Source organism: Dermacentor variabilis, chromosome 8, assembly GCF_050947875.1.
Source record: "Dermacentor variabilis isolate Ectoservices chromosome 8, ASM5094787v1, whole genome shotgun sequence".
Taxonomy (NCBI): domain Eukaryota; kingdom Metazoa; phylum Arthropoda; class Arachnida; order Ixodida; family Ixodidae; genus Dermacentor; species Dermacentor variabilis.
This window is the reverse complement of record NC_134575.1, coordinates 622,079-649,611: the sequence shown is the minus strand read 5'-3', so window position 1 is coordinate 649,611 and position 27,533 is coordinate 622,079. Positions and strand designations below refer to the sequence as shown.

Sequence of the window (27,533 nt, the reverse complement as noted above, 5' to 3'; positions counted from 1 at the left end):
AGGAGTCATCCAGGAATCATGTAGCCCTTGGGCTGCTCCTGTGATCCTAGTCAAGAAAGAAGACAACTCATGGAGATTTTGTGTGGACTATCGCCGCCTAAACACCGTCACAAAGAAAGACGTGTACCCCCTACCACGAATAGATGACGCCGTCGACTGCCTCCACTCCGCTTCGTATTTCTCTTCTGTTGATTTACGGTCAGGATATTGGCAAATTCTCATGCACCCCTCAGACAAGGAGAAGACGGCCTTCGTGACACCTGACGGTCTCTTTGAGTTCAACGTTATGCCCTTTGGCTTATGCAAAGCTCCAGCGACATTCGAGCGACTTATGGATACCGTGCTCCGCGGACTCAAATGAGAAATTTGCATGTGCTATTTAGACGACGTCATTATCTACGGCCGGACATTTCACGAGCACAATCAGCGCCTGGCGATCGTTCTTGACTGTATCCAGCAAGCTGGCCTTATTTTAAACTCGAAGAAATGTCATTTCGGTGAGTGTCAAGCCCTCGTACTAGGCTTTCTGGTCGACAAAGATGGCATACGACCAGACCATGAAAAGATAGCAGCGGTTCGCGACTTCCAACAGCCACAAACGGTGAAAGATCTGCGAAGCTTTTTGGGCCTTTGCTCCTATTTCCGGCGCTTTATCAAGAATTTCGCACAGCTTGCCTCTCACCTCACGTCTCTCCTTCACAAAGACACCCCATACTTGTGGACTGCTGACTGCGAGTCGGCGTTTCAACAGCTGAAATTTTTGTTGACTTCTGGACCGGCGCTGCAGCATTTTGATCCGGAGGCGTCAACTGAGCTGCACACTGACGCCGGCGGTGCGGGTGTTGGCGCTGTGCTTGTTCAGCTCTGCGGTGGCCGTGAGCATGTCATTGCCTACGCTAGTCGGACACTTACAAAAGCGGAGACAAACTACACCGTTACTGAACTCGAGTGCCTAGCAGTCGTGTTCGCCATTCAGATGTTCCGTCCGTATCTACATGGCCTCGCATTCACGATAGTGACTGACCATCATTCGCTCTGTTGGCTGGTTGGGCTGCGTGACCCGTCTGGCCGGTTGGCCCGCTGGGCTTTGCGCCTTCAAGAGTACAGCTTTTCCGTTAACTACAAGAGCGGACGCTGTCACACGGATGCTGATTGCATATCTCGTCTCCCTTCGTCGCACACTAAAGCTGAGGATGATGACTTCGACGACTACATAATTTCCATCTCTTCCGACTTTCCAGACCTGCGTACCTTCGAGAGCGAGCAACGTTGCGACCCTACCTTGAAATCCCTACGGGCAGCTGCACGTGAGCCAGCAGGAACAACACCGTTTACTTTTCGTAATCGTTTGCTGTACAAAAAAAATTACTCTGCTGATGGTCCCCCATTGCTTCTAGTTGTGCCCGAGAACCTGCGCCCTGCTGTCCTTCGTTCCATACATGACGATATCACGTCCGGGCACCTTGGCTTTGCACGCACTCTACACCGACTTAGACAGAGATTTGTCTGGCCCAAGCTCTGGAAAACAACGAAACAGTATGTCGCCAGCTGTACTGTTTGCCAGTGCCACAAGCAAATGACGACGGCCCCAGCAGGCTGTTTACAACCAGTTAGGCCACCGACGTTACCCTTTGAAAAAGTCGGCATCGACTTGCCTGGCCCGCTCCTAAAAACGTCAGCTGGCTACCGCTGGATTATAGTATGCGTAGGATTATCTAACTCTCTACACGGAAACGGCGGCACTTCCATCTGCCACTGCAGCAGATGTATCTTCATTTTTGTAGCATCACGTCATACTCCGTCACGGCGCACCCCGTGTTGTCATCAGTGACCGTGGACGGCAATTCAGCGCCGACGTCGTTGAAGAACATTTACGGCTTTGTGGTTCTGCATATCGTCATTCCACTCCTTACCACCCGCAAACCTATGGCCTCACGGAGCGGACGAATCGAACCCTTACCAACATGTTATCAATGTATGTTGCTGGTGACCACAAGAATTGGGACGCCGTCTTACCTTTTGTAACGTATGCGTACAATAGTGCCAAGCACGAAGTTACTGGACATGCGCCGTTCTTCTTGCTGTACGCGCGCGCTCCCCAGAGCTTTCTGGACACTATTCTACCTTTATCGTGCCAAGAAGATCCTTCCATCGCCCAAACTCTGTGTCGTGCTGAGTAAGCACGTCGACTGGCGCATCTTAGGACGTTGTCCTCACAAGGCAACAGCAAGATTCGCTATGATGCGCGGCATATCACCGCAGCTTTACTCCTGGTGATTATGTTTGGTTGTGGGCACCTGTTCACAAAAACGGGATTGTACCGCAAGTTTCTCGCGGCTTACACCGGACCATTCGTTATACTCAGCCGCTTGAGTGATGTGAACTATGTCGTCGCCAAAGTGAGGGCAAGTAATTGGCGTTCACGGGCGACGCAAGTTGTTCACGTGGCCAGACTCAAACAGTGCCATCACAGGTCCCTTTAACTCGCTCAGCGAGCTTCGTCTGCCCCCGGGGAAAATGTCGCAACACTGCACGGCTGAGGCAGAGAAAGAAGAAGTAGAGTGTGCGCGCGTGATCTTGGGATACTCTGCGCCCGCTGGGCCTGGCCTGTAGCTTCCCTCTCGGACCTCGTTTCACCCTGTAAATAAACATCGAGCATGTATATATATATATATATATATATATATATATATATATATATATATATATATATATATATATATATATATATATATATATATAATGTTACGGGGCTAAAAACAGTCAGACGTATATTTACAGGATATTTAAAATAATCGTAGCGGCTGAGAAGATGGTAGACAGCGCGCGAAGTCCAGAGCGTCGTCTTCTTCCGACCAAGCTGACGACATCTTCGTCAGCGTGTCACATGACCCCCGGCGGCGGAAGCGCCGGCTCGGTGCTGGTTAGGTGGCGGGCGAGTGATACAACTTAAGACGCGTGACATGGACAACGTCGGAGCGATGCTGAGCCACGGTTGGCTCAAGGGGGGCGATTTCGTACGTGACGTCAGTTACTTTACGCAAGACACGGTAAGGGCCAGAGTAGCGTGAAAGTAACTTCTCCGAGAGGCCAACGCGTCGCGACGGCGACCAAAGGAGAACCAGGGTGACCGGTGTGTAATGGACGTCACGATGGCGGGCGTCATATAAGCGCCGCTGATTGTCCTACGACTCCACAAGTTGACGTCGGGCAATATGGCGTGCTTCTTGAGCTTTGAGTAAGGCTTCACGGGCCCCCGCAGGGGCGTCTGCGTCAGCAGGCGTTTGGTGTTTCGCGACACCACGTACCCAAGCACATGGGGGTTGGACCCTCCAGCGTCTAACCGTGCGCGGCTTGGCCGTGTCCGGGGAAAAGGGGATCCTGAGGGTTGAGCCGATGCCGGGTGCTTGGACCTTTACGGCCCCTCGGCGGAGGCAACACACCTCTTTGGTCCCGGCTTCACGTAGAGGCACCCCCGGACTGACCCACCCGGGGGAAATCGGTAGTTGCCTTTTCCTGTCTCTCTCTCCCTCCAGCCTTCGTCTTTCTCTCCCTTTCCGCCTTTCCTGTCTTCTCCTGGCTTCCCTTTACTTCCAATTTTTCACCAAGGGTCAATATTCCAATATTCACCAAGGGTCAGTTAACCTTGTGTGAATAGCCAACCTAGGTTATTTCATATTTGGTGATAGTGATGACGTACAGCTGGCGTTTACAGGACCTGTTCATCCAGTCCCTGTAGCGTCCCCTTGTAGGGCCCCACGGTGGGTGGCTGGCGTTATTGCCGAAAGTTAAATTTGTGTATGGCTAGCTCCTTTCCTCGCCTTCCCGATCGCCCTCAGAAAAGGGGGCGCACCGAAGATGTTTTCCAGTTCTTTGGACGTCAAAGCCCGAACTTCCCACGGTACCATGTGATCCATTCAGAAAAATCCGATAAACAAGTACGAAACATTTCCCCTTTTCTATTTTCGAAGTCCTTGACTGATGTCCTTGGTCCTGGCCACAAGGTATCAAGGCTGGCAAGTGGTGATCTCCTGTTAGAGCTGCATGATCAGAAACAATACGAAAAGTTGCCCAGTCTAGTATCATTTGGGGATGTTCCATTGACAGTAACACCACACCGCACTCTGAACACCACCCGCGGCGTTGTCTCGGATGATGATTTGCTCCAGCAGACAGAGGCTGAGCTCTTGGAGGGCTTCAGTGAGCAGAATGTTGTCAATGTGAGAAGAATTAAGATGAAACGGGATGGTAAAGAAATTCAAACGAAGCACCTAATACTCACATTTGGTTCAAGTATTCTGCCCGAGTCTGTAGAGGCCGGGTACATCAAGCTCCGTGTCAGACCATATGTGCCGAATCCCCTAAGATGTTTCAAATGCCAGCTTTTCGGCCACAGTTCGCAGAGCTGCCGGGGCCGCCAAACATGTGCGAAATGTAGTGCCCTTGAACACGCCACTGAAGCTTGTAAGAACTCTCTCCACTGTGTAAACTGTGGCGGGGATCTCGCCGCGTACTCGCGGTCGTGCCCCTTTTGGAAGAAGGAAAATGAAATTGTAACGATAAAAGTAAAAGAGAATGTATCGTTCAAAGAGGCACGAAGGCGGGTAGCATACCTGCCAAAGAAAAGCTTTGCCGAAGTGGCGCGTCAGGGGGCAGCGTCACAACGGCCTCCGACGGCTGTCCGACCCACAAGCAGTGAGTCGGCAGTTACGCCATCTGCCTCCACGGTGGTCGCAGCTAGCGCTGCTCCACCAACCGAGCAGAAGGGACCATCAACCACGAAGGTGGGCGCAGCCTAGACTGCCCCAACGTCCCCGGCCTCTTCCAGCGCTGGCAACAGCCGGCGCAGCCAAATTCCTCAGGGAGCCCCATCGACCTCCGGGCTGGTGGGCGCAGGGGGCTTGCCCTCCAAGGCGGGACTCTCTCGGGAAACTTCTCGCTCGCAAGAGCACGTGTCCGGCGCCTCACAAGAGGCAATGGACACTACACCTATCCTCAAGGCGCACCAAGCCCCTAAGGACCCGCGAGGCTCCCTCGAACGCTTCAAAAAGGGCAAAACCCCGGTTACAGGGCCTCTAAAGAGCTCTGTAATCTAATCTCTGAAATCTCTGGAATTAATACTTCTGTTTCCGTATACAAAGCACCTATTTATTTCCAATATGGATACACAAATAATTCAATGGAACGTCAGAGGTCTTCTTAGGAACCTTGATGACGTGCAAGAGCTTATCCAAAAACACAATCCAAAAGTGCTGTGTCTACAGGAAACACACTTCAAACCACAACACACAAACTTTCCCCGACCGTATGTCAAGTTTCGCAAAGATCGCGATGATGCTGTCGTATCATCAGGCGGTGTTGCCATTTTTATTCATAAAAGTATTTCGTGTCAGCGTTTACAGCTACAAACGCCCCTTGGAGCAGTGGCGGTTCGAGCTGTTCTTCTAAATAAACTCGTCACCATTTGCTCGCTTTACGTACCTCCACACTACAAATTAAACAAACATCAATTTCAGTCATTTATAGACGAATTGCCAGAACCTCATGTTGTTCTTGGCGATTTCAATGCGCACATCTGCCTGTGGGGCGACTCTCGTATAGACGCGCGAGGTCGTCTTGTTGAACAGTTCCTTTTATTGCGAAAGCAATACTGCTCGCACTTTCGGCCCATCGGTGGTCGTGTCGCCTCCTTACACAGCAGCGCGTCACGTGACCGTGTGACGTCACGCCAGACCGAGAGACGGGGCCCCATCTCGCGGCATCGATGGTGGAGGCGAAGCATAGGCGAAGCCTTGCGCGCCGCTGCTGCGGCGCTACCGAGAGAGGGCGCTCGCTGGTGTCACGTCACGCTAGAAGGATAAATGGGGCTACAGCTCGGCTCCTCGTAGTGGTCGGTGTGCTGCCTTGCGCTATGTCGGATGATGTATAGCCATAAGTTTAACAAAGGGCAACCATGTCCACACCATCAACCGAACCAAGGCGAAGCCTAGGGTATTGCTTTCGCAATCTTCCAGGCTTAACCAAGCTAAGCCTTCAGCCAATTTTTTTTCTTCAGGTGCCTGCTTGCTGAATAAGAAGGAACCCACATATTGCTCTCTAGCAAACAGAACCTTTTCGTCAATAGATCTTAGTATAGTTTCCCCGTCTATACTGCCCGAACTCGAGTGGGAAGTTACGAACAATCCTTACGGGAGCGACCACTTCCCCTTACTGATAAGAACATCTAAAGAAAACGAATATCCTCCACAAGCTCCTAGGTGGAAGATAGACACAGCCGACTGGGAGAAATTTCGAACTCTCACTAGGATCTCATGGGCTAACATGTCTTCTTTAGAAATTGATGCTGCTGTGGAGTATCTTACAGCATTAATAATAGATGCCGCATCAAAATGCATATCCGAAGTAAGTGGTTTGGCATGCAAACGACGTGTACCGTGGTGGAGCAACGAATGTAGGATCGCCCGTAAGAATCAGAACAAGGCGTGGGGGTTGCTACGCGCTTCTCCCACTGCAGAGAATCTTATCAATTTTAAAAAAAGTAAAGTCCCAATGCAGGCGAACTCGCCGACAGGCCAGAAGAGAAAGTTGGCACAAGTTTTTATCGAGTATTAACTCGTTTAGAGATGAGGCCAAAGCCTGGAACAGGGTTAATAGGATTAGAGGGCGGCAAACGTATTCACTCCCTCTGGTAAACACACAGGGCGATACACTGCAAGACCAAGCAGACTCACTTGGGGAGTATTTTGAGAGCGTGTCAGTTTCAGCAAATTATTCACAATCCTTTCTCAAATACAAACGAATAAAAGAATGTAAGCCTTACATCAGAAAATGTCGTCAGAATGAACCATACAACCGTCCTTTTAGTATTGCAGAGTTTAGAGCGGCCTTGAGCGCATGCAAGAGCTCTGCACCTGGATCTGACAGAATAATGTATGAAATGGTCAAAAACCTACACAATGACACGCAAGTTGCACTACTCGCACTTTTTAACACTATTTGGGCTGTGGGATACCTTCCAACCGCATGGAAACAAGCCATTGTGGTCCCTGCTTTGAAACAAGGCAAAGACCCTTCCTCAGTGGCAAGTTACCGCCCGATAGCCCTCACAAGTTGTCTTTGTAAGATATTTGAAGAAATGATTAATCGCACACTCATACATTTCCTTGAACTGAACAACATGCTTGATCCCTATCAGTGTGGTTTCAGAGAAGGGCACTCCGCAACTGACCATCTTGTACGCATCGAAGGAAACATCCGTGACGCATTTGTACACAAACAGTTTTTCCTATCCATATTCCTCGGTATGGAGAAGGCATACGACACAACGTGGCGCTACGGAATCTTGAGAGACTTGTCAGAAATGGGCATTCATGGTAATATGCTGAACCTAATAGAAAGCTATTTGTCCAATCGTACATTGCGTGTAAAAGTCGGCAATATACTGTCGCGTCCTTTTACACAAGAAACTGGTGTACCCCAGGGAGGCGTGCTTAGCTGCACGCTCTTTATAGTGAAGATGAACACGCTTCGTGCTTCATTACCACCGGCCATTTTTTACTCTATCTATGTGGACGACATTCAAATAGCTTTTAAATCCTGTAACTTCGCAGCGTGCGAGAGACAGGTACAGCATGGTTTGAACAAAGTATCAAAATGGGCAGAGAAAAACGGATTTAAAATCAATCCTAACAAAAGTTCTTGTGTTCTTTTTACACGAAAGAGAGGCCTGGTCCCGGATCCTTGCTTAGAACTGCGTGGACAACAAATTCATATCAACAAAGAGCACAAATTCCTAGGTATTATACTTGACGATAGACTCACTTTCATTCCACACATCAAATATCTGAAAGAAAAATGTCTAAAAACATTGAACTTAATGAAAATTCTAAGACTACGTGGGGTAGTGACAGAAAGTGTCTAATGAATCTCTACAAGAGCCTAATACGGTCACGATTGGATTATGGGGCCGTGGTGTATAACTCTGCCGCCCCGAGCGCGCTAAGGATGCTGGATCCTGTCCATCATCCAGGTATCCGCCTAGCCACTGGCGCTTTCAGAACAAGTCCGATCGAAAGCTTATATGCCGAATCGAATGAGTGGCCGCTCCACATGCAGAGATCATACATCAGCTTTACCTATTTCCTTAAAGTGCACTCCAATCCTGAACACCCATGTTTTAATACCGTTACCGATATGACGTGTGCTACACTTTTCCGCAATCGTCCGTCTATAAGACAGCCTTTCTCGCTGCTTGTGAAGGAGCTTAGCGATGAAATGCATGTCCCACTCCTCGAGCTTCCCTTAATGCACCTAACCAAGCTCTTACCCCCTTGGGAGTGGCAGGTGATAGAATGTGACGTATCCTTTCTAAAAGTCACAAAACACGCTCCAGAGGTCGAAATAAGAATGCATTTCCTACAACTTCAGTACAAGCACTCGTGCACAAAGTTCTACACAGACGCTTCTAAGTCACATGCCGGAGTGTCCTATGCAGAGCAGTGAAAGGGGCTAGTGGGTGAACGTTCATGGTTGTATTGCGCTCAGTTTTACAAACACGATATTAAGGAAGGACAGGACGTGGACGGACGTAGCGCCGTCGGTCGTAGCCGTCGTAGTCCTCGTAGCCGTCCTCGTAGCCGTCGGTTCAACCTTCTTGGAATCTGATGTACTACATCCAGAAACAAGCATCTTTACGGCTGAGGCCTACGCATTATGGTGGGCTGTAAAGCATATACGGAAATCAAAACTCCAAAAAGCCGTAATATATACAGACTCCCTAAGTGTGGTGAAGGCCTTAATGACACCCTACAAACAGAAAAATCCTGTACTTACTGCTTATTGAGGTCTATTCCGACCTTTACAAAGCTTATCTATCTAGCCAGCATATCATCATATGCTGGGTACCTGGCTACAGGGGAATAGAAGGTAACGTTCTGGCAGACCAGATGGCTACGTCAATTGCACCCCCTGCTGTTAATAATACTGCTTTGGTGCCTCTCACAGATCTGAAACCTTACATACCAAAAAAAACTGCGAAACCACTGGCAACGCATGTCGGACGCAGAAATAAATAATAAACTGCACGTTATAAAGCCACAGTTAGGTTTTTGGCCCTCCCCAACAAAATCTCGGCGAACAGATGTCCTATTCTGTCGCCTCAGAATCGGACACACATTTGGGACCCATCATTTTCTACTTACTGGAAGTGAACCTCCAACCTGTGGTAGATGCGGTGAGAGGCTGAGTGTCCTCCATGTCCTCTTGGAGTGTCGGAAAGCCGAACCTGAAAGAAAGAAACATTTTCCGCTTGCATACCGTTATTACATCCCTCTACACCCGGCTATGTTTCTTGGTAAGGAACCGCTTTTTAACGCCAAGGCAGTCCTCGACTTCTTGAAGGATGTAGTTCTACACGTTATAAGCCCATTAAATTCGTAGAGCATCCTCGCTTCAGGGGATGCCACTGCGATAATTGTTTTGAATAGCACATGCCTCCAGGCCCTTGTGTTTCAAGGGCTCTAAGGAGGCAGTAGTGCTCTAGCATATCTTATATAACCTGATATAATTTTAGACATCATATCATTCTTTTTAAATGCGGCTTAATGTTCATAGCACACGTCATAAGTCATCGCCATAATCTTATTATATAGATTTTACGCACTTTAGCGCGACCATATTTAAGGCCCCTCTAAAGCCACGTCACAACAACTTCATAGAACTCATGATTACACTGCAAACTCATTAACACGGACATGGCGCTCTTTGGCCATACTTGGCCCTTGCGCCATAAAACATAAAACATTCATTCATTCAGGCTTCAGGGGCGTAGTCGGCCGTGGAATTCAGGCTAGCAGGCAGAATGGTGTCGAAAGGTAGCGTAGGGTCGCGGCCAAACAAGAGGAAGAATGGAGAGAAGCCGGCAGTATCATGGCGAGACGAATTATAGGCAAAAGTAACAAACGGCAGCGCAACGTCCCAGTCGCGATGGTCAGCGGAGACATACATGGACAGCATGTCAGTAAGGGTGCGGTTAAGGCGCTCGGTTAGACCGTTCGTTTGTGGATGGTAAGCAGTAGCAAGTTTGTGTTTAGTCACGCACGAGTGCAGAATGTCGTTGACAACTTTAGAAAGAAAGTAGCGGCCGCGGTTGCTGAGGAGCTGTCGAGGGGCGCCGTGGTGAAGGATGACGTTCTCTAGGAGGAAGTCGGCGACATCGGTTGCACAGCTTGTCGGAAGAGCCCGTGTGATTGCATATCGGGAGGTGTAGTCTGTTGCTACAGCAATCAACTTGTTTCCCGAATCAGACGTAGGAAAAGGGCCTACAAGATCAACACCTACACGGAAGAATGGTTCTGATGGTACGTCAAGTGGTTGAAGGCGACCAGCAGAGAGAGTGGTCGGCTTTTTGCGTCGTTGACAAAGGTCACACGCAGCGACGTAACGGCAGACGTCACGGTATAGACCAGGCCAATAGAAGCGCCGACGAACGCGGTCATAGGTCCGTGACACGCCAAGGTGACCGGCAGTCGGGACATCATGAAGCTGGGCGAGAACAGTCTGACGCAGATGCTCAGGCACAACAAAGAGTCGGGCAGGGCCGTCCGGGCGCATGTTAGAGCGGTACAATATACCATCTTTGAGTTCAAACATGCGAAGGGAAGGATCGGGCGTCGTTGAAGTGAGCCGTTGAATAAGGTCTTGTAAGGAAGCGTCCCGACGTTGTTCGGCTCCAATATCGCGAAAAGCAGCCAGAGCGAGAACGGTGACAGGTAAGCCGGCCGCAGAAACGTCAGGAGGGTCGACAGGATGGCGCGACAAGCAGTCCGCATCTTGATGTAACCGGCCTGTCTTGTATACAATTGAATAGTTGTATTCTTGAAGGCGCAGAGCGCAGCGGCCAAGGCGGCCTGAAGGATCTTTGAGGGACGAAAGCCAACACAGAGCGTGGTGATCAGTGATGACTGTGAATTGGCAGCCGTACAAATAGGGGCGGAATTTACCCACTGCCCAAACGAGAGCCAGACACTCGCGTTCGGTGATGGAATAATTGCGCTCCGCAGAGGAAAGAAGGTGGCTGGCGTAGGCAATAACACGTTCTCGCCCTTGTTGTTTCTGTGCCAAGATAGCGCCAATACCGTGGCCACTGGCATCGGTACGGACTTCTGTTGGAGCTGACGCATCAAAGTGAGAGAGAATGGGCGGGGACGTAAGCAGCCCAATCAGCTCGGTGGAAGCGCCAGCTTGCTCAGGGCCCCAAATGAATGTGGCGTCTTTCTTGAGGAGCTGAGTGAGAGGGCGCGCAACGTTCGCAAAATTTCGGACAAACCGACGGAAGTAGGAACGAAGGCCCAAGAAGCTGCGAACATCCTTGGCACATGTTGGCACGGGAAAGGCTTTCACTGCCCGTATTTTATCGGGATCAGGGCGTACACCAGAAGAATCGACGAGATGCCAGAGCGCAGAGATTTCCGACGACCGAAGTGGCTTTTGGACGAATTTAATTGTAGCCCCACCTGACGGAAAACAGATAGGATCGTCGATAGGCGTTCGAGGTGTGTCGCAAAAGTCGGACAAAAAACGATCACGTCGTCCAGGTAACAGAGGCAGATGGACCACTTGAAACCATGTAGGAGGGCGTCCATCATTCGTTCAAATGTGGCCGGGCCATTACATAAAGCGAAAGGCATCACTTTGAACTGATACAGGCCATCCGGAGTAATAAATGCTGTCTTCTCGCGGTCCATGTCGTCGACGGCAATTTGCCAGTAGCTGGAGTGAAGGTCGATGGACGAAAAATATTGTGCTCCATGCATGCAATCCAGGGCATCATCAATGCGTAATAGCGGATAGACGTCCCTCTTGGTTACCTTGTTGAGGTGTCGATAATCCACGCAAAATCACCACCTGTTGTCCTTCTTTTTAACTAGTACAAGAGGGGATGCCCATGGGCTGCAAGAAGGTGCGATGTCTCGAGAAAGCATCTTGTCAACTTCATGTTGGATGATTTGTCGCTCAGTAGGTGAGACGCGGTAGGGTCGCCGATGGATCGGGCTCGCATCACCGGTGTTTATTCGATGTTTTACCACAGATGTTTGTCCTAGAGGGCGCTCTCCAAGGTCGAATATGTCCCAGTATGAGGCAAGGAGGCAACGTAGTTCATTAGCAGGCTGGGGAGGAAGGTCAGGAGCAATCATTTTTGTTAGGGCATTCAAGTCTGAAGGGACAGGGGGCGAAGCAAGAGTTGAACACGAGGAGCTGTTACAAGTTAAAGCCGAAATGTTGTAGTCTCTGGCCGGCGTTATTTGCGCCAGGGATATTCCGCGCGGGAGTACTTGTGTAGAAAGTCCAAAGTTCACAAGTGGAAGGCAGGACGCGTTGTCCGAAATGGTAATGACGGTGTGAGGAAAAGCGACGTTATGCGAGAGCAGGACATCCGGTTTAGGGGATACGATGTAGGCACCGTCTGGTATAGGTGGAACGGGGGAGACACCTATGTAGGTAACGGCACGGTGCGGGAGGCGAATATGCTCTGTGGAACATAGCCGTATCGGAGCACTATCGAGAGGGTCAATAGCAGCAGGTAGAGCGAGTTGCGCGACACCAGCAGAACAGTCTATCAAAGCGGAATGTGTAGACAGAAAGTCAAGGCCGAGACTGAGGTCGTGAGGGCAGTGCCCTAGAACGTAAAATAAAACAGAAGTATGATGTCCGGCGACACTCACGCGAGCCGGACACATGCCAATAACGGCTGGTGTTCCACCGTCGGCGACTTGGACCACAGGCGACGGGGCAGGAGTAAGGACTTTCTTGAGACGATTCCGAAGCTGAGCATTCATCACAGATATGTGCGCGCCAGTGTCAATCAGAGCCGTAACAGGTACACCATTCACGTTCGCTTTAATGAAGTTCCGATGTGTGGGCAAGGTCAGAAGAGCATTTCTGCGTCGGGTCGGTTTGGCAGCATCACCTCCAGGCGCTGCACCCGTTAGTTTTTCCGGAAGGGCGCACCGGAAGGAGCTAGGGGACGGTGATCGGCGAGAGGGGGGCGATCGGGAGAAGCGGCGACGTGGCGAAGGAGAGTGGCTAGAGCGGGTAGGCAGAGAAGTGTTGCCAAAATGTACTGGCTGCGTTTGCGGGGGGAACCGAGGAGCAGCATGAGGGCCGTGTGATGGGAGGTAGGGCCAGTGGGTCGAAATCCGCGAAGACCGGCAGTGACGTGAAATATGGCCGATACGGCCACAAGTGAAGCATATATGCTTGTCATCTGGAGTGCGCCATTCGGCCGGATTGCGATACCGCGTTGGGGCATTCAGGCTGCGGGTGCGTATCACTGTGCTGGACGGAGTGTAGTCAGGTCGATTAACTGAGCAGACGTTGGTCAAGCCAATGTTGGCCGCCAAGGTCTGTGAGTGGTGGCGCTGGCTAACACTCCCAGGGTTCTACTAGGACACATAACTACCCAAGAAAGTGGATGGGGAAACAGCGCCGCGGTAGCTGAATTGGTAGAGCATCGCACGCGAAATGCGAAGGTTGTCGGTTCGATTCCCACCTGCGGCAAGTTGTTTTTCATCCACTTTAATTTCCATGAATTTATCGTTTCTTTATTTCATTTATTAAGCACAAGTAATTTCCCCTATGTTGTCCTTGGTGTCAGTGTTTATTGGCTTCTTATGATATGACTAATAAAAATCGGGCCCCTCAGTAAACCCCCTTTCTTCTCATTTATATATATATATATATATATATATATATATATATATATATATTCGTACTATGCCACCTCTCGTACACGATTTCTATGCACAACTGACTCAGAGTGAAGCGAGACACGCTCAACGCTCTCATCCGCGAAGTAGTCAAGAGGGCTCTCGGGCTACCCATTAGGACCCATACCTAGGATATCCTGATGCTGGGAGTACATAACACTGCCGAGGATATTGCCGAATCCCAAGAAGGCGCGCAACTTTCTCACCTGACCATCACAGCGGCAGTTAAACGCATCCTCGAAGGGCTTGGTTACCACCCTGCGGGATTCACGATGGTCAGTACCCCGATCCCTAGGTGCATTCGAGACAAGTTCGAAGTAGCCCCTGTGCCCCGAAACGTTCATCCCGTCCACAACGAGGGCAGACGCAAGGCCAGAGCAGCAGCCATCCTCAAACAGATCAAGCAACAAGACATTAGAGCGAGCTTCGTTGACGCCGCGGAGTACAGCGACGGGAAGACCTTTGCCGTCGTTGTGGTCGACTCCAGCGGCAAGATTTCCTATAGCGCCTCCATTTGCTCTTCAGACCCCGGAGTCACCGAGCAAGCCGGCATCGCCCTCGCCCTGCTAGATAGTCGTGAGCCCGAGATCTATAGTGATTGCAAAACGGCAGTTAGGTCTTTTCAGAAGGATTGCATCGCCAAGCAAGCTGCTCGTCTTAGCGGCTCGAGTTCATATGCTCTCACACATCGTTCAATTCAATGGTTTCCCGCTAACGTAGGGTTGGTCGAGGGTGCTCCCCCGAACCTCAATAAGTCTGCTCACGAGGCAGCGCGTGACCTCACCGACCGCGCTTCCTCTGTAAGGAACGCCGACTCCCCTCCTCCCTATGGCCACAGAGACGCTCCCGCTACTCACAACGAGGTTATTAAATTCTTCTACATGTCTAGAAGGGTCTTTCCACCCCTTCACTTCAAGTTGAATAGGGCGCAAGCCGTTTCGCTAAGACTTCTACAGACCAGCACATATCCGTGTCTGTCCGTTCTCCACGAGGCTTACCCCGACGTATATCGCTACGACGCCTGCCCGTCCTGCAGGCAGACCTCCACTCTAGCGCGCATGCTCTGGGAGTGCGGGTCGACATACCCGTACTTCATCAAGGAGGAGTGGGACTCGCTTCTGCGTAGCCCCGCTCTGTATAAGCAAATCCTTGCTGTCCGGCGTGCCCACGACCGGGGCGGTGGACCTGCTGGTCCCGACGTGGGACAAGCCGGGTGCGCGAGGAGTTCGCGTCCTCGCCGGACCTGCAATAAAGTTTCTTCACTCACTCACTCACTCACTCACTCACTCACTCACTCACTCACTCACTCACTCACTCACTCACTCACTCACCAGCTGACACTAGAACATGGCGGTCGGAGCGTCCCAGCAACAACTACACTTCTTCGTCATCGTCTCTTGTATGCATGTCCTATTCTGCTTCGCGACACTACCCCCGCAGGGGCGTCTGCGTCAGCAGGCGTTTGGTGTGTTGCGACACCACGTACCCGAGCACACGAGGGTTGGACCCTCCCGCGTGTAGCCGTGCGTGGCTTAGCCGTGTCTGGGGAAAAGGGGATCCTGGGGGTTGAGCCGAAGCTGGGTGTTTGGACCGTTACGGCCCCCCGGCGGAGGCAACACACCTCTTCGGCCTCGGCTTCACATAGACGGCACCCTCGGACTGACCCACCCGGGGGAAATCGGCAGTCGCCTTTTCCTGTCCTCCTCTCCAATCTTCGTCTTTCTCTCTCGCCTTTTTCATCTTTCCTGTCTTCGCATCACTTCTCCTCACTTCCTAGTTTCCCGGCGGCAAGGGTTAACCTTGTGTAGCTGGCCAGCCTTGGTTATGCTGTATTTGGTTATAGCAGCGATGTACGGCTGGCGTTGGCAGGGTTTCTATAGCAGGAGCTCCTGTGACGTCCCCCTGTTGGGCTCCATGGTGGGTGGTCGGCATCGCGGCCGAAAACCCAACTGTACTTATGGAAAACGCTTTTCCTAAAATCCCTGATCGCCCTCAGAAACGAGGGCGCACCGAAGAGGTCTTTCAATTTTTCGGACGCCAAGTCCACAATTTCCCTCGTTTTCATGTCATCCACGCAGAAAAACCAGCTAAACAAGTTCGAACAATCTCCCCGTTCCTTGTGTCTAAGTCTCTTACCGAAGTTTTTGGCCCAGGATATAAGGTGTCGAGGATGGCTAGCGGTGACCTCCTCTTGGAGCTCCGCGACCTGAAACACTTTGAGAAACTGCCTAAACTAGTATCATTTGGTGAGACCCAAGTAGTAGTAACCCCGCACCGCACGATGAATACCTCCCGCGGCGTTGTCTCCGACGATGATTTGCTGGAGCTCACTGAGGCTGAACTGTTGGAGGGCTTCAGTGAACAAAATGTCATAAATGTCAAAAGAATCAAGATGAGGCGAGACGGTAAAGAAATTGCGACCAAACACATAATACTCACCTTCAATTCAAGTGTCCTGCCCGAGTCAATCGAGGCCGGGTACATCAAGCTTCGTGTAAGACCGTACGTGCCAAATCCCTTGAGATGTTCCAATGCCAGCGTTTCGGCCACAGCTCGCAGAGCTGCCGAGGCCGCCAAACATGTGCGAAATGTAGTGCCCTTGAACACGCCACTGAAGCATGTAATAACTCTCTCCACTGTGTAAACTGTAACGGGGATCACGCCGCGTACTCACGGTCGTGCCCCTCCTGGAAGAAGGAAAAAGAAATTGTAACTATAAAAGTAAAAGAGAATATATCGTTCAAAGAGGCACGAAGGCGGGTATCATACCTGCCCAAGAAAACCTTTGCCGATGTGGCGCGTCAGGGGGCAGCGTCACAACGGCCTCCGGCGGCTGTCCGACCCACAAGCAGTTAGTCGGCAGTTACGCCATCTGCCCCCGCGGCGGTTGCAGCTAGCGCTGCTCCGTCAACCGAGGAGAAGGGACCGTCGACCCCGAAGGTGGGCGCAGCCGAGGCTGCCTCAACCTCCCAGGTCCCTTCCAGCGCTGGCAACGGCCGGCGCATCCAAATCCCCCAGGGAGCCCCATCGACCTCCGGGCTGGTGGGCGCAGGGGTCTTGCCCTCCAAGGCGGGACCCTCTCGGGAAACTTCTCGCTCGCAAGAGCACGTGTCCGGCGCCTCACAAGAGGCAATGGACACTACACCTATCCTCAAGGCGCACCAGGCGCCTAAGGAGCGGCGAGGTTCCCTCGAACGCTTCAAAAAGAGCAAAACCCCGGTTACAGGGCCTCGAAAGGGCTCTGTAATCTGAGACATCCCTTCCGTTTCCGTAAATACAGCACCAACTTAATTTAAAATATGGATACACAAATCATTCAATGGAATGTCAGAGGTCTACTTAGGAATCTTGATGATGTTCAAGAACTCATCCGTAAACACAATCCAAAAGTGTTGTGTTTACAGGAAACACACTTGAAATCAAAATACACAAACTTTCTTCGACAGTATGTTACTTTTCGCAAAGATCGCGATGATGCTGTCGCATCGGGCGGTGTTGCAATTATAATTCAAAAAAGCATAGCCTGTCAACGTGTACAGCTACGAACGGCCCTTGAGGCAGTGGCGGTTCGAGTTATTCTGCTAAACAAACTTATCACTGTTTGCTCGCTTTATATTCCTCCACATTATAAACTAAGCAAACATGAATTTCAGACCTTTATAGATGAATTGCCAGAACCCTATGTTGTTCTTGGCGACTTCAATGCACATAACTCCCTGTGGGGCGACCCTCGTATAGATTCGCGAGGACGTCTTCTCGAACAGTTCCTTTTTTCTTCGGGTGCGTGTCTGTTGAATAAGAAGCAACACACATATTACTCTCTTGCAAACAGAACCTATTCTTCCATAGATCTTACCATAGTCTCCCCGTCTGTACTGCCTGAACTTGAATGGGAAGTTACCGACAACCCTTACGGCAGCGACCACTTTCCTATACTGCTAAGATCACCTAAAGACAACGAATATCCACCACACGCTCCTAGGTGGAAGATTGAGACAGCTGATTGGGATAAATTTCGATCTCTTACAAGTATCTCATGGGCTGACCTGTCTTCGTTAGGAATTGATGCTGCAGTCGAGTTCTTTACAGCCTTCATAATAGATGTCGCATATAAATGCATATCAGAAGTAAAAGGCTTGGCCTGCAAACGGCGTGTCCCGTGGTGGAACGACGATTGTAGGATCGCTCGTAAAAAACAGAACAGGGCGTGGGGGTTGCTACGCGCTTCTCCCACTGCGGAGAATCTTAGCAACTTTAAAAAAGCAAAATCCGAAGGCAGGCGAACCCGCCGACAGGCCAGACGAGAAAGTTGGCAGAAGTTTCTATCGAGTATTAACTCGTTCAGAGATGAGGCCAAAGCCTGGAACAGGGTGAATAGGATAAGAGGGCGACAAGCATATGCACTCCCTTTGGTAAACACAGAAGGCGATACCCTACAAGCTCAGGCGGACTCACTTGGGGAGCACTTTGAGAGCGTGTCAAGTGCCAACCATTACTCGCAATCCTTTATGAAATATAAACAAATAGAAGAATGTAAGCCACTTATGAGAAAATGTCAACAGAATGAACCATACAACTGTCCTTTTAGCATTGCCGAGTTGAGAGCTGCCTTGAGCGCATGCAAGAGCTCTGCACCGGGATCTGACAGAATCATGTATGAAATGATCAAGAACTTACATAAAGACACCCAAGTTACACTAGTCACAATATTCAACACCATTTGGGCTGCGGGATATCTCCCGACTGCATGGAAAGAAGCCATTGTGATCCCGGTTTTGAAACAAGGCAAAGATCCTTCCTCAGTGGCTAGTTACCGCCCGATAGCCCTGACAAGTTGCCTTTGTAAGGTATTTGAAAAAATGATCAATCGCCGTCTCGTGCGTCTCCTAGAGTCAAGTAAAATGCTTGACCCATTTCAATGTGGTTTTCGGGAAGGGCGATCTACAACTGACCATCTTGTGCGCATCGAAGCGAGCATTCGCGATGCCTTCGTGCACAAGCAATCTTTCTTATCTGTATTTCTGGATATGGAAAAAGCGTACGACACAACTTGGCGGTACGGAATCCTGCGCGATCTTTCCGCGCTAGGTATCCGCGGCAACATGTTAAATACTATAGAGAGCTACCTAGAGAACCGTACATTTCGAGTGAAAATAGGTCCTGCACTGTCGCGTACATTTATACAGGAAACTGGGGTACCCCAGGGTGGCGTACTCAGCTGCATGCTCTTTGTCGTAAAGATGAACATGCTTCGTGCATCTTTACCACCAGCTATTTTCTATTCTGTCTACGTAGACGATATGCAAATAGGTTTTAAATCCTGCAACCTCACAGTCTGTGAAAGACAGGTACAGCATGGTTTGAACAAGGTGTCACAGTGGGCAGAGAAAAATGGCTTTAAAATCAATCCTCACAAGAGTTCTTGTGTTCTGTTTACAAGAAAGAGAGGCCTGGTTCCGGATCCTTGCCTAGAACTGTGTGGACAACAGATACCTGTAAACAAAGAACACAAATTTCTAGGTGTTATACTTGACAATAGACTCACTTTCATCCCACACATTAAACATCTTAAAGAAAAATGTCTGAAAACAATGAACCTAATTAAACTTCTATCGCAGACTACGTGGGGTAGTGACAGGACGTGCTTAATGAATCTCTATAAGAGCCTGATTCGGTCACGACTAGATTATGGTGCCGTGATCTATCATTCTGCCACCCCGAGTGCGCTAAAGATGCTAGATCCGGTCCACCATCTAGGAATCCGCTTAGCCACGGGCGCTTTCAGAACAAGTCCCATTGAAAGTTTATATGTAGAATCAAATGAGTGGTCACTTCATCTGCAGAGAACATACATCAGCCAAACATATTTTCTGAAAGTGCACTCTAATCCCCAACATCCGTGTTTTAATACCGCTAATGATATGACAAATTCTACACTCTTCCGGAATCGTCCCACCGTAAGACAACCTTTCTCGATGTGTGTGAGGGAGCTTAGTGTTGAAATGGATGTCCCAATCCTCAAACATCGCCTAATGCCTCCAGCTAAGCTGCTACCTCCTTGGGAGTGGCAGATGATAGAATGCGATACATCCTTCATGCAAGTTACAAAACATGCTCCAGAGATTGAAATACAAATGCATTTCCGGGAACTCCAATACAAACACTCCTGCACGGAGTTCTACACCGACGCATCAAAGTCACGCGTGGGGGTGTCCTATGCAGCCGTCGGCCCATCCTTCTCGGAATCCGATGTACTGCATCCGGAAACAAGCATCTTTACGGCTGAGGCCTACGCACTGTTGTCGGCTGTAAAGTATATAAAGAAATCAAAACTCGAGAAATCAATTATATATACGGACTCCCTAAGTGTTGTGAAGGCCTTGCTGTCATTCTGTAACCACAAAAATCCGGTAATTAATAAACTTTATTCCGTCCTATGTAAAACGTATATATGTAACCAGCATGTCATCATATGCTGGGTGCCGGGTCATAGGGGCATCGAAGGCAATGTTCTGGCGGACCAGATGGCCGCATCAATTGCATCGAATTCTGTAAATCCTACCGCAGCAGTCGCTGTCACAGATCTGAGGCCCTACTTGCGCAGAAAACTGCGAAACTACTGGCAACGCTCGTGGGACATGGAAACAAATAATAAATTGCACATAATAAAGCCACAATTAGGGTTCTGGCCTTCTGCAACAAAATCACGCCGAACAGATGTCCTATTGTGCCGTCTAAGAATAGGACACACATTTGGCACCCACAATTTTTTACTCACTGGAAATGAGCCCCCAACCTGTGGGAGATGCGGGGAGAGGCTGACCGTCCTCCATGTCCTCCTGGAGTGTCGGAAAGCCGAATCTGACAGAAAGAAACATTTTCAGTTAGCATACCGGCAGCACATTCCCCTTCATCCTGTAATGTTACTCGGCCCAGAACCGCTCTTTGACACTAACTCAGTTCTAGACTTCCTGAAAGATGTTGTGTTACATGTAATTAGCCCTATACGTTCATAGCGTCCCCTCTCTCTAGAGGATGCCGCTGTGAAAGCTATTTCGCATAGCACATGCCTCTCGGCCCTTGCGTTTCAAGGGCTCTGGCGAGGCTGTAGTGCTCTTAGACAAATTTTAGCATCTCGCATATTTTATATAACGCAGCATTCTTTTTAATGCATTTCAGTGATCATAGTACATGTCATTAATCATTGCCATAATTTTATTACCTGTAATTTTTATGCAATTTACACTCTTTTAGGCCCCTTTACAGCCAGGTCACATTAAATTCACAGAGCCCATCACACCACGACATATTCATTACCACTAGCATGGCGCTCTTTGGCCATACCTGGCCCTTGCGCCATTAAACCTCAAACATCATCATCATCATCGCGACACTACGCTGTCACGGTTGAAGCACCGATCCGGCGCAAGCGATGATGGCCCGCCAAAGGCACGCACGTAGGGCTTTAAACAGGAGACATGAACAACATCGGTTCCTGGATTTACGGATGACGGGCCTGGCTCTTCGGGAGCAATCTCGTACGTCACATCCGAAAGCTGTCGCTGGATTCGATGGGGACCTGAATATATCCACAGAAGTTTTCCCGGTAAGCCCACACGACGAGGTGGTGACCACAGGAGCACGGGAGAGCCAGGTAAATACTGCACGTCACTATGGTGCGTATCGTAACGGGCTTCTGGGAAGCCTGGGAGTCAGCGAGGCGAGCGCGGGCAATCTTACGGGCTTGTGCTGCCATAGAAATGGTATCGCGGTCATAAGCGGTGTGCGATTGTGTGACTTTTGAAAGTACAGTGTTCAGGGGCAAAACGGGATCACGGCCAAACAGTAGATAAAACGGTGAGTAACCCGCAGTGTGATGGCGGGATGAATTGTACGCGAAAGCGACATATGGCAGAGCGGTGCCCCAATCCTGGTGGTCTGGAGAAACGTACATAGCTAGGATGTAGGTAAGCGTTCTGTTCAGATGCTCTGTGATACCATGGATGGTAAACAGTGGCTATTTGATGCTCAGTAGAGCATAGGCGGAAGATATCAGCAATGACCTTTGACAAGATGTAACTTCCGCAATCCGTGAGGAGCTTACGTGGAGCACCGCGATGCATTATGGCGTGTAGGAGGAAATCCGCGACGTCAGTGGCACAACTTGTATGCAGAGCTCCCGTAGTGGCGAAGCGCATGGCGTAATCGGTTGCAACCACAACCCATTTGTTGCCCTTAGTTGAGAAAGGGAAAGGGCCAAGTAGGTCGAGTCCCACGCGAAAGAAAGGTTCCGTGGGAATATCGATGGGTTGTAAAAGCCCAGCTGGAGCCATGGGAGAGGGCTTCCGGCGTTGGCACAGGGCGCAAGCAGTCGCATACCGGCGCACGGAGTGGTAGATGTCGGGCCAGGATAAACGGCGCCGGACTCGGTCAAAGGTGCGAGTAACACCGAGATTCCCAGTGGTGGGCACGTCGTGGATTTGTTGAAGCACGGTGCGTTGGAGGTGCCCCGGTACGGCCAGCAGTAGATCAGCACCATCAGGGCGCAAGTTGAGTTTGTACATGACTCCTTCGGAAATAGAGAAGAGACACAGGAGTTGGCGAGCTTAACCGACCTATGATGGTTCGCAGAAAGGCATCACGGCACTGTTCATCGCCAATGTTGAGGAAGCCTGAGATGGACATAACTCTAGTGTCGGATTCGACGTCTGTGGCTTCTGGTGCGTCAACAGGGTGGCGGGACGAGCAGCCGGCGTCCTGGTGTAAACGGCCGGATTTGTGCACTACAGAGAAGGAGTACTTTTGCAAGCGCAATGCCCAACACCCAAGTGGCCCTGTATAGAGTCCTTCAACAAGGAGAGCCAGTAGAGCGCCTGACGGTCGGTAATTACGCGGAAATGGAAACCGAATAGATATGGGCGAACTTCGCTATCGCCCAAACCAGCGCTAGACACTTTCGTTCCGTGATAGAATAATTGCGCTCGGCCGTGGAAAGAAGATGGCTTGCGTAATAGATAACGCACTCTTGACCACGCTGAATCTGGGCGAGAACAGCGCCAATGCCGTGACCACTAGCAACTATACGGATTTCAGCGGGTGCTGAAGGGTCAAAATGGGCTAAAATTGGGGAGTTCGTCAAGAGTCTGATGAGTGCTGTGAAGGCTTCGGCTAGCCGCTGGCCCCACGTGAAAGCGACGTCGTTCTTTAAAAGGTCGATGAGAGGGCGGGCAATGTCAGCAAAATTTTGAATAAAGTGACGAAAGTACGAGAATAAGCCTATATATGAAGCTTCGAACGTCCTCAAATGATCGTGGCACAGTAAAGTCTTGCACATCTCTAACGTTGCCCGGGTCAAGCTGAATTCCATTGGCGTTTACAAGGTGCCCGAGAACGTTTATTTCACGACGACCGAAGTGACACTTCGACGAATTGAGCTGAAGTGTTGCAGCGCGAAACACAGCATGGACAGTCGCGAGATGCTCAATATGTGTTTGAAAGGTTACAGCAAAGACGATTACGTCGTCGAGATAACACAGACAGATGTTCCACTTCAAGCCTCGGAGAAGGGTGTCTATCATTCTCGCGAACATCGTCGGGGTATTGCAAAGCCCGAAGGGCATGACTATGAATTGAAAAAGTCCATCCGGCGTAATCTTCTCGCGATCAAAAATATTTCGCCCCATGTAGGCAGTCAAGTGCATCATCGATACGAGGCAATGTATATCCAGTGAACCATTTATGTCCCATAGATATCCATAGTGCATAATGTTGTAGACATTGCACGCGTCCTATAGATGTCTATATTTCTCCAAACAACATTACAAATACGTACTATGGATAAGCTAAGTCCCATCCAGATCACTTTGTTGTAACGTTGAAAGGATGTTGCAGCTGGACATAAATGACCTCTAGTAGATGTTCCTTTTAGAGGCACGGGTTCATAGAACGTCTATTTGAGCTTTCATGTTCACGCATAATGAGCTGCATACCTGCAAGTGCCACAGTAGATGTAATTTCGAACAGAAATGAAATGTGAAAAGCAGAGCGTGTGGCCTAATCATAACTGAAAACACAGTGTGTGGCGTCTGCCAGCCATCATTGTACGCATGCAAGCGCATGTGGTTTTGACGCGGAATACGGGGTTGCTTGTCCTAGTGCGATTACGTCACCTGCATTTTGTTTGAAGCTTGAATTCTCACCCTGCTATTGCAGTGTCATTCCTATCTGAGATTACTGTTAAGGTGCCTTGCACTGTTGTTGCTTCTCGAGTGCAATACATTTTTGGTGCTATTGAAACTGCTATTAGACACTGGCAGCTTCGATGGTGGTAACAAAAGCAAAGCAACGGACGTTACGAAATTGGCTGCATGCCAGGTATATCATGCTACAGATGCAGCGATTGTGCTAGCCACCATAACAGTGCAAGATACCAGGTGGGAATGGCATTGCCGTGGATAGACGAGAAAACAACTTTCGGACAAAATGCGGGCGACGTTTATCGTAGTAGGGCGAGCAGCACTTCACTCTGCGCAAGAACCACATATCCATGCACGTGCACAATGACTGGCCGACAACAGGCGCTGTACCTTTAGTTATACTTCGGCCACACGCTCTGCTGTTAGCAATTCATTTGTCCTCAATGGTACATCTGCTGAGGTACACTAATACCATAGTTACCACCACGGTCGGCAAGTAGCTGGTGACCTTGTTTGAAATGCTTTGTTAACATGTAAACGTAAATGTCAAAATATAGATTGCATCACTCATGACGTGTCTTTCTTATAGGGCGAAATCCTTAAATGGCTCATGGATAGAAGAATGCGTTGTCCGGCATTAGGGCACGAAAACTGGGTCTCGAACCCACGAACTATGGTGTTAAATATGGCGAAGCGAATTAAGGCACAGTTCATTAAGATATAGCTAATGAGAGCACTCTAACCCATGACCTTTGTGGGAGTCGAACCAACTTAGAGATATGAGCGAATCAGTCATATCTCCAGGCAGGATTCCACTTGACACCGTGAAGGTCGAGAGTAGAACCTAAGACTTTTGGTAGGAGTCGGACCCTCAACCTTTGTTGAGAGGTGAACACACTACCTTTCGTGTTAGTTAAGGTGAAGTTAAGGCACTCAAACCCACGACCCAACATGGATGGAGATATGGACAAACTGGCCATATCTCCAAGTTGGATTCTAATTGACATTGTGAAAGTCAAGAGTCGAACCCATTGCCTTTGGCATTAATTAAGGCAAAGTTAATTAAGATACAGTTAATTAACTCATTCGATACCACAACATTTGTTGTTAACTAAGGTGAATTAAGGCACAGTTAATCAAGGTGGGGTTAAGACACTCGAGCCCTCGACATTTGGTGGGAGTCGAGCCCACCCACGACGTTTTGTGTTAATTAGGACTGTGGCGACACACTCCGCGCATATTTCTGCGCGGAGTGTAGTCGGCTCCGACGCACCATCGCTGCCCTCCGCCCGTCACCTGCAGCTCACCACTGTAAGACCGCCCCCTTCGTCTTCAAGGATCTGGCAACGTGCTCGCACACTTTTCTCCACGACGACACCGTCCGCCGGCCTTTACAGCCACCTTACAGCGGACCCTACCCAGTTCTCCGTCGCGACGACAAAACCTTCACCGTGCGCATTAAAGGGAACGCCGTCCGCGTCTCTATCGACCGGCTGAAGCCGGCCTACACCGATTCCGCCGAACCAGGGAATACCAATGCATCCACAGACGTCCATCCACGACCGCCGACATCGCAGCCTGCTTCTGTCACTACACGCAGCGGACGTCGGGTACGCTGCCCAGATTTTTACAAGCCCTGACGGCTCTCCACTCCGCGGGGGGGGGGGGGGGGGGAGCGGGGGTGATATGGCGACACATTCCGCGCATATTTCTGCGCACCCTCCGTCTTCTTATCATCTGGCCCAGCATAACACAGCTGCACGCGGAACTGCTTGGTTGATAAAACATAGCGCCACCGCCACGTCACCCGAGGTATGCGTCACCGACGGTGGCTATAAAAACAGGCTGCCTGGCTGAGAAAGACCGCTTTTCTACCTTCCGCTGCTGGGACGAAAGTAGCGTTGGTATGCCCGTCCGCTGCCATCGTTAGTCGAATAAAGAATCGTTACATTTTTATGTTGGGATTCGTCCTTCGGCAGACATGACATCCCACAGGACGATGTTAATAATGGGCTACTAATTAGGATAGTTAATTACGGCACTCTAACCTTCGACCTTTGGTGGCAGTCGTACCGACGACCGTTTGTGTTAATTAGGGCAAAATTAGTTAGGGCACGTTTAATTAAGATAGAGTTAATTAAGCCACTCCAACCCACGACCTTTAGTGGGAGAAAACAATAGGAAATGCATTCGAATGAGAATGACAAGTAATTTAATGAATGTCTTGTAAGCACCCAGGCTTTCGCCTTCATCCTCTTTAGTGTATGCTAAAGTGACTCTCAACTTTTATATATAGTCTCATATAGTCTCATAGGCCCATTAAAATGTGAAGGCTCACAAAATCGTAGATCTCTATTTTGATCCTTGTGAATTAATACAAATCCTGCCATGGCTATACGAAAACAAAGTGAGTTCAGTAAGTATTAGGTAAAGCACACAAGTGAGACTCACAATGTCATATGAACGTTATTTTTATTTATACAATTGATAAAGCTTTATTGCAAGAATGATTAGCACCCAGCCAGGCACACCTACGAAAATATTCATTGTAAGTTCTAGCTGTATACAAACAGGTTAAACGTGGATCGAAAAAAAAAAGAACTTCAATAAAGAATTCTTGAAAATTGAACTTGACTAAAACAAAAGTAATGAGGAAATGGTGTTAACACTCAGAAAATGACTAGCAGTCACAATTCCACAGTTATATTTAAAACATTAAAACTGATTTGTGGGAGGCGATAATATCACGTACTAATGAATGACCAAAAGAGTGTGGTAAATGCCAGCAGCTGCTTCTGGGGCCACGAGATTCAAGATAGAAAGTCAGTCAGTACTTTCTAGCTATATTTAAAAAAATGTATAAAAGAATATCCACACAAGCACAAGTTGGTAAGCAACTTGCTCAGGCAGCTTTTCACCCCACGAAAGTGCCAAAAGCATAATGCTGCCAGAGACTTTGAGATAAGCATTGCAAATGAGAAATAGCTGTGACACTTGAAGAGGTGCGCTAGAAACCAAGCGATACAAACATATCTAAAAACGAACTACAAAAATGTTGCCCTCAGGGCATTTCTATAAGCGCTCCGCAGGGCGAATAAACGTACCACAAATAGTAGTCAGAAGCACTGCTCTAAATTTTAGTATGCAACTGTACAGTTCTGCCTAGTATACACGTACTTGAGCCATGGTCAACCGAACAAAAGTCGAAAAGACACACCAATGAAGCACACTTCGTACTGCTCGCGCGCGGTAAAATACCCGGCACTTGCGTCGAGGCACAGAATACCTATATAAATTTACAGAAGGGAAACTGTACCTTCCACCATAGAGTTTCCTACAAAAATTTTTGTAGGAAACTCTATGCCTTCCACAGTGCAACGGAAATAAGAGTAATGGTGGCATTGTGAACTAAAGTATGCGACCGAGAGATGGCGCTGGCAAGATCAAAACTAACATCATCATCATTACGTAATATGGCCGCTACGGTAGCGGCTGGTGGGGCTCGTTGTGCTTCTCGTGCGCTGGTTCTGGGCATTTTGTTACCGCTTTCGGGGCAGTATTCGTGTGTACG

At 49.4% G+C, this 27,533-nt stretch overlaps 1 protein-coding gene and 1 long non-coding RNA gene across 2 annotated transcripts in view; one reads left to right on the top strand and one right to left on the bottom strand.

Moving 5' to 3' along the window:
• The window catches only part of LOC142589514 (sodium-independent sulfate anion transporter-like), a 562,847-nt gene that overhangs the window by 32,242 nt on the left and 503,072 nt on the right, over positions 1–27,533 (top strand). The window lies entirely within an intron of this gene.
• On the bottom strand, positions 17,391–20,625 carry LOC142590850 (uncharacterized). Its single transcript, XR_012830238.1, has 3 exons — positions 20,545–20,625; positions 19,181–19,259; positions 17,391–17,554 (listed from the first exon to the last, which is right to left on the bottom strand). It is a non-coding gene; the product is annotated as an uncharacterized LOC142590850 (long non-coding RNA).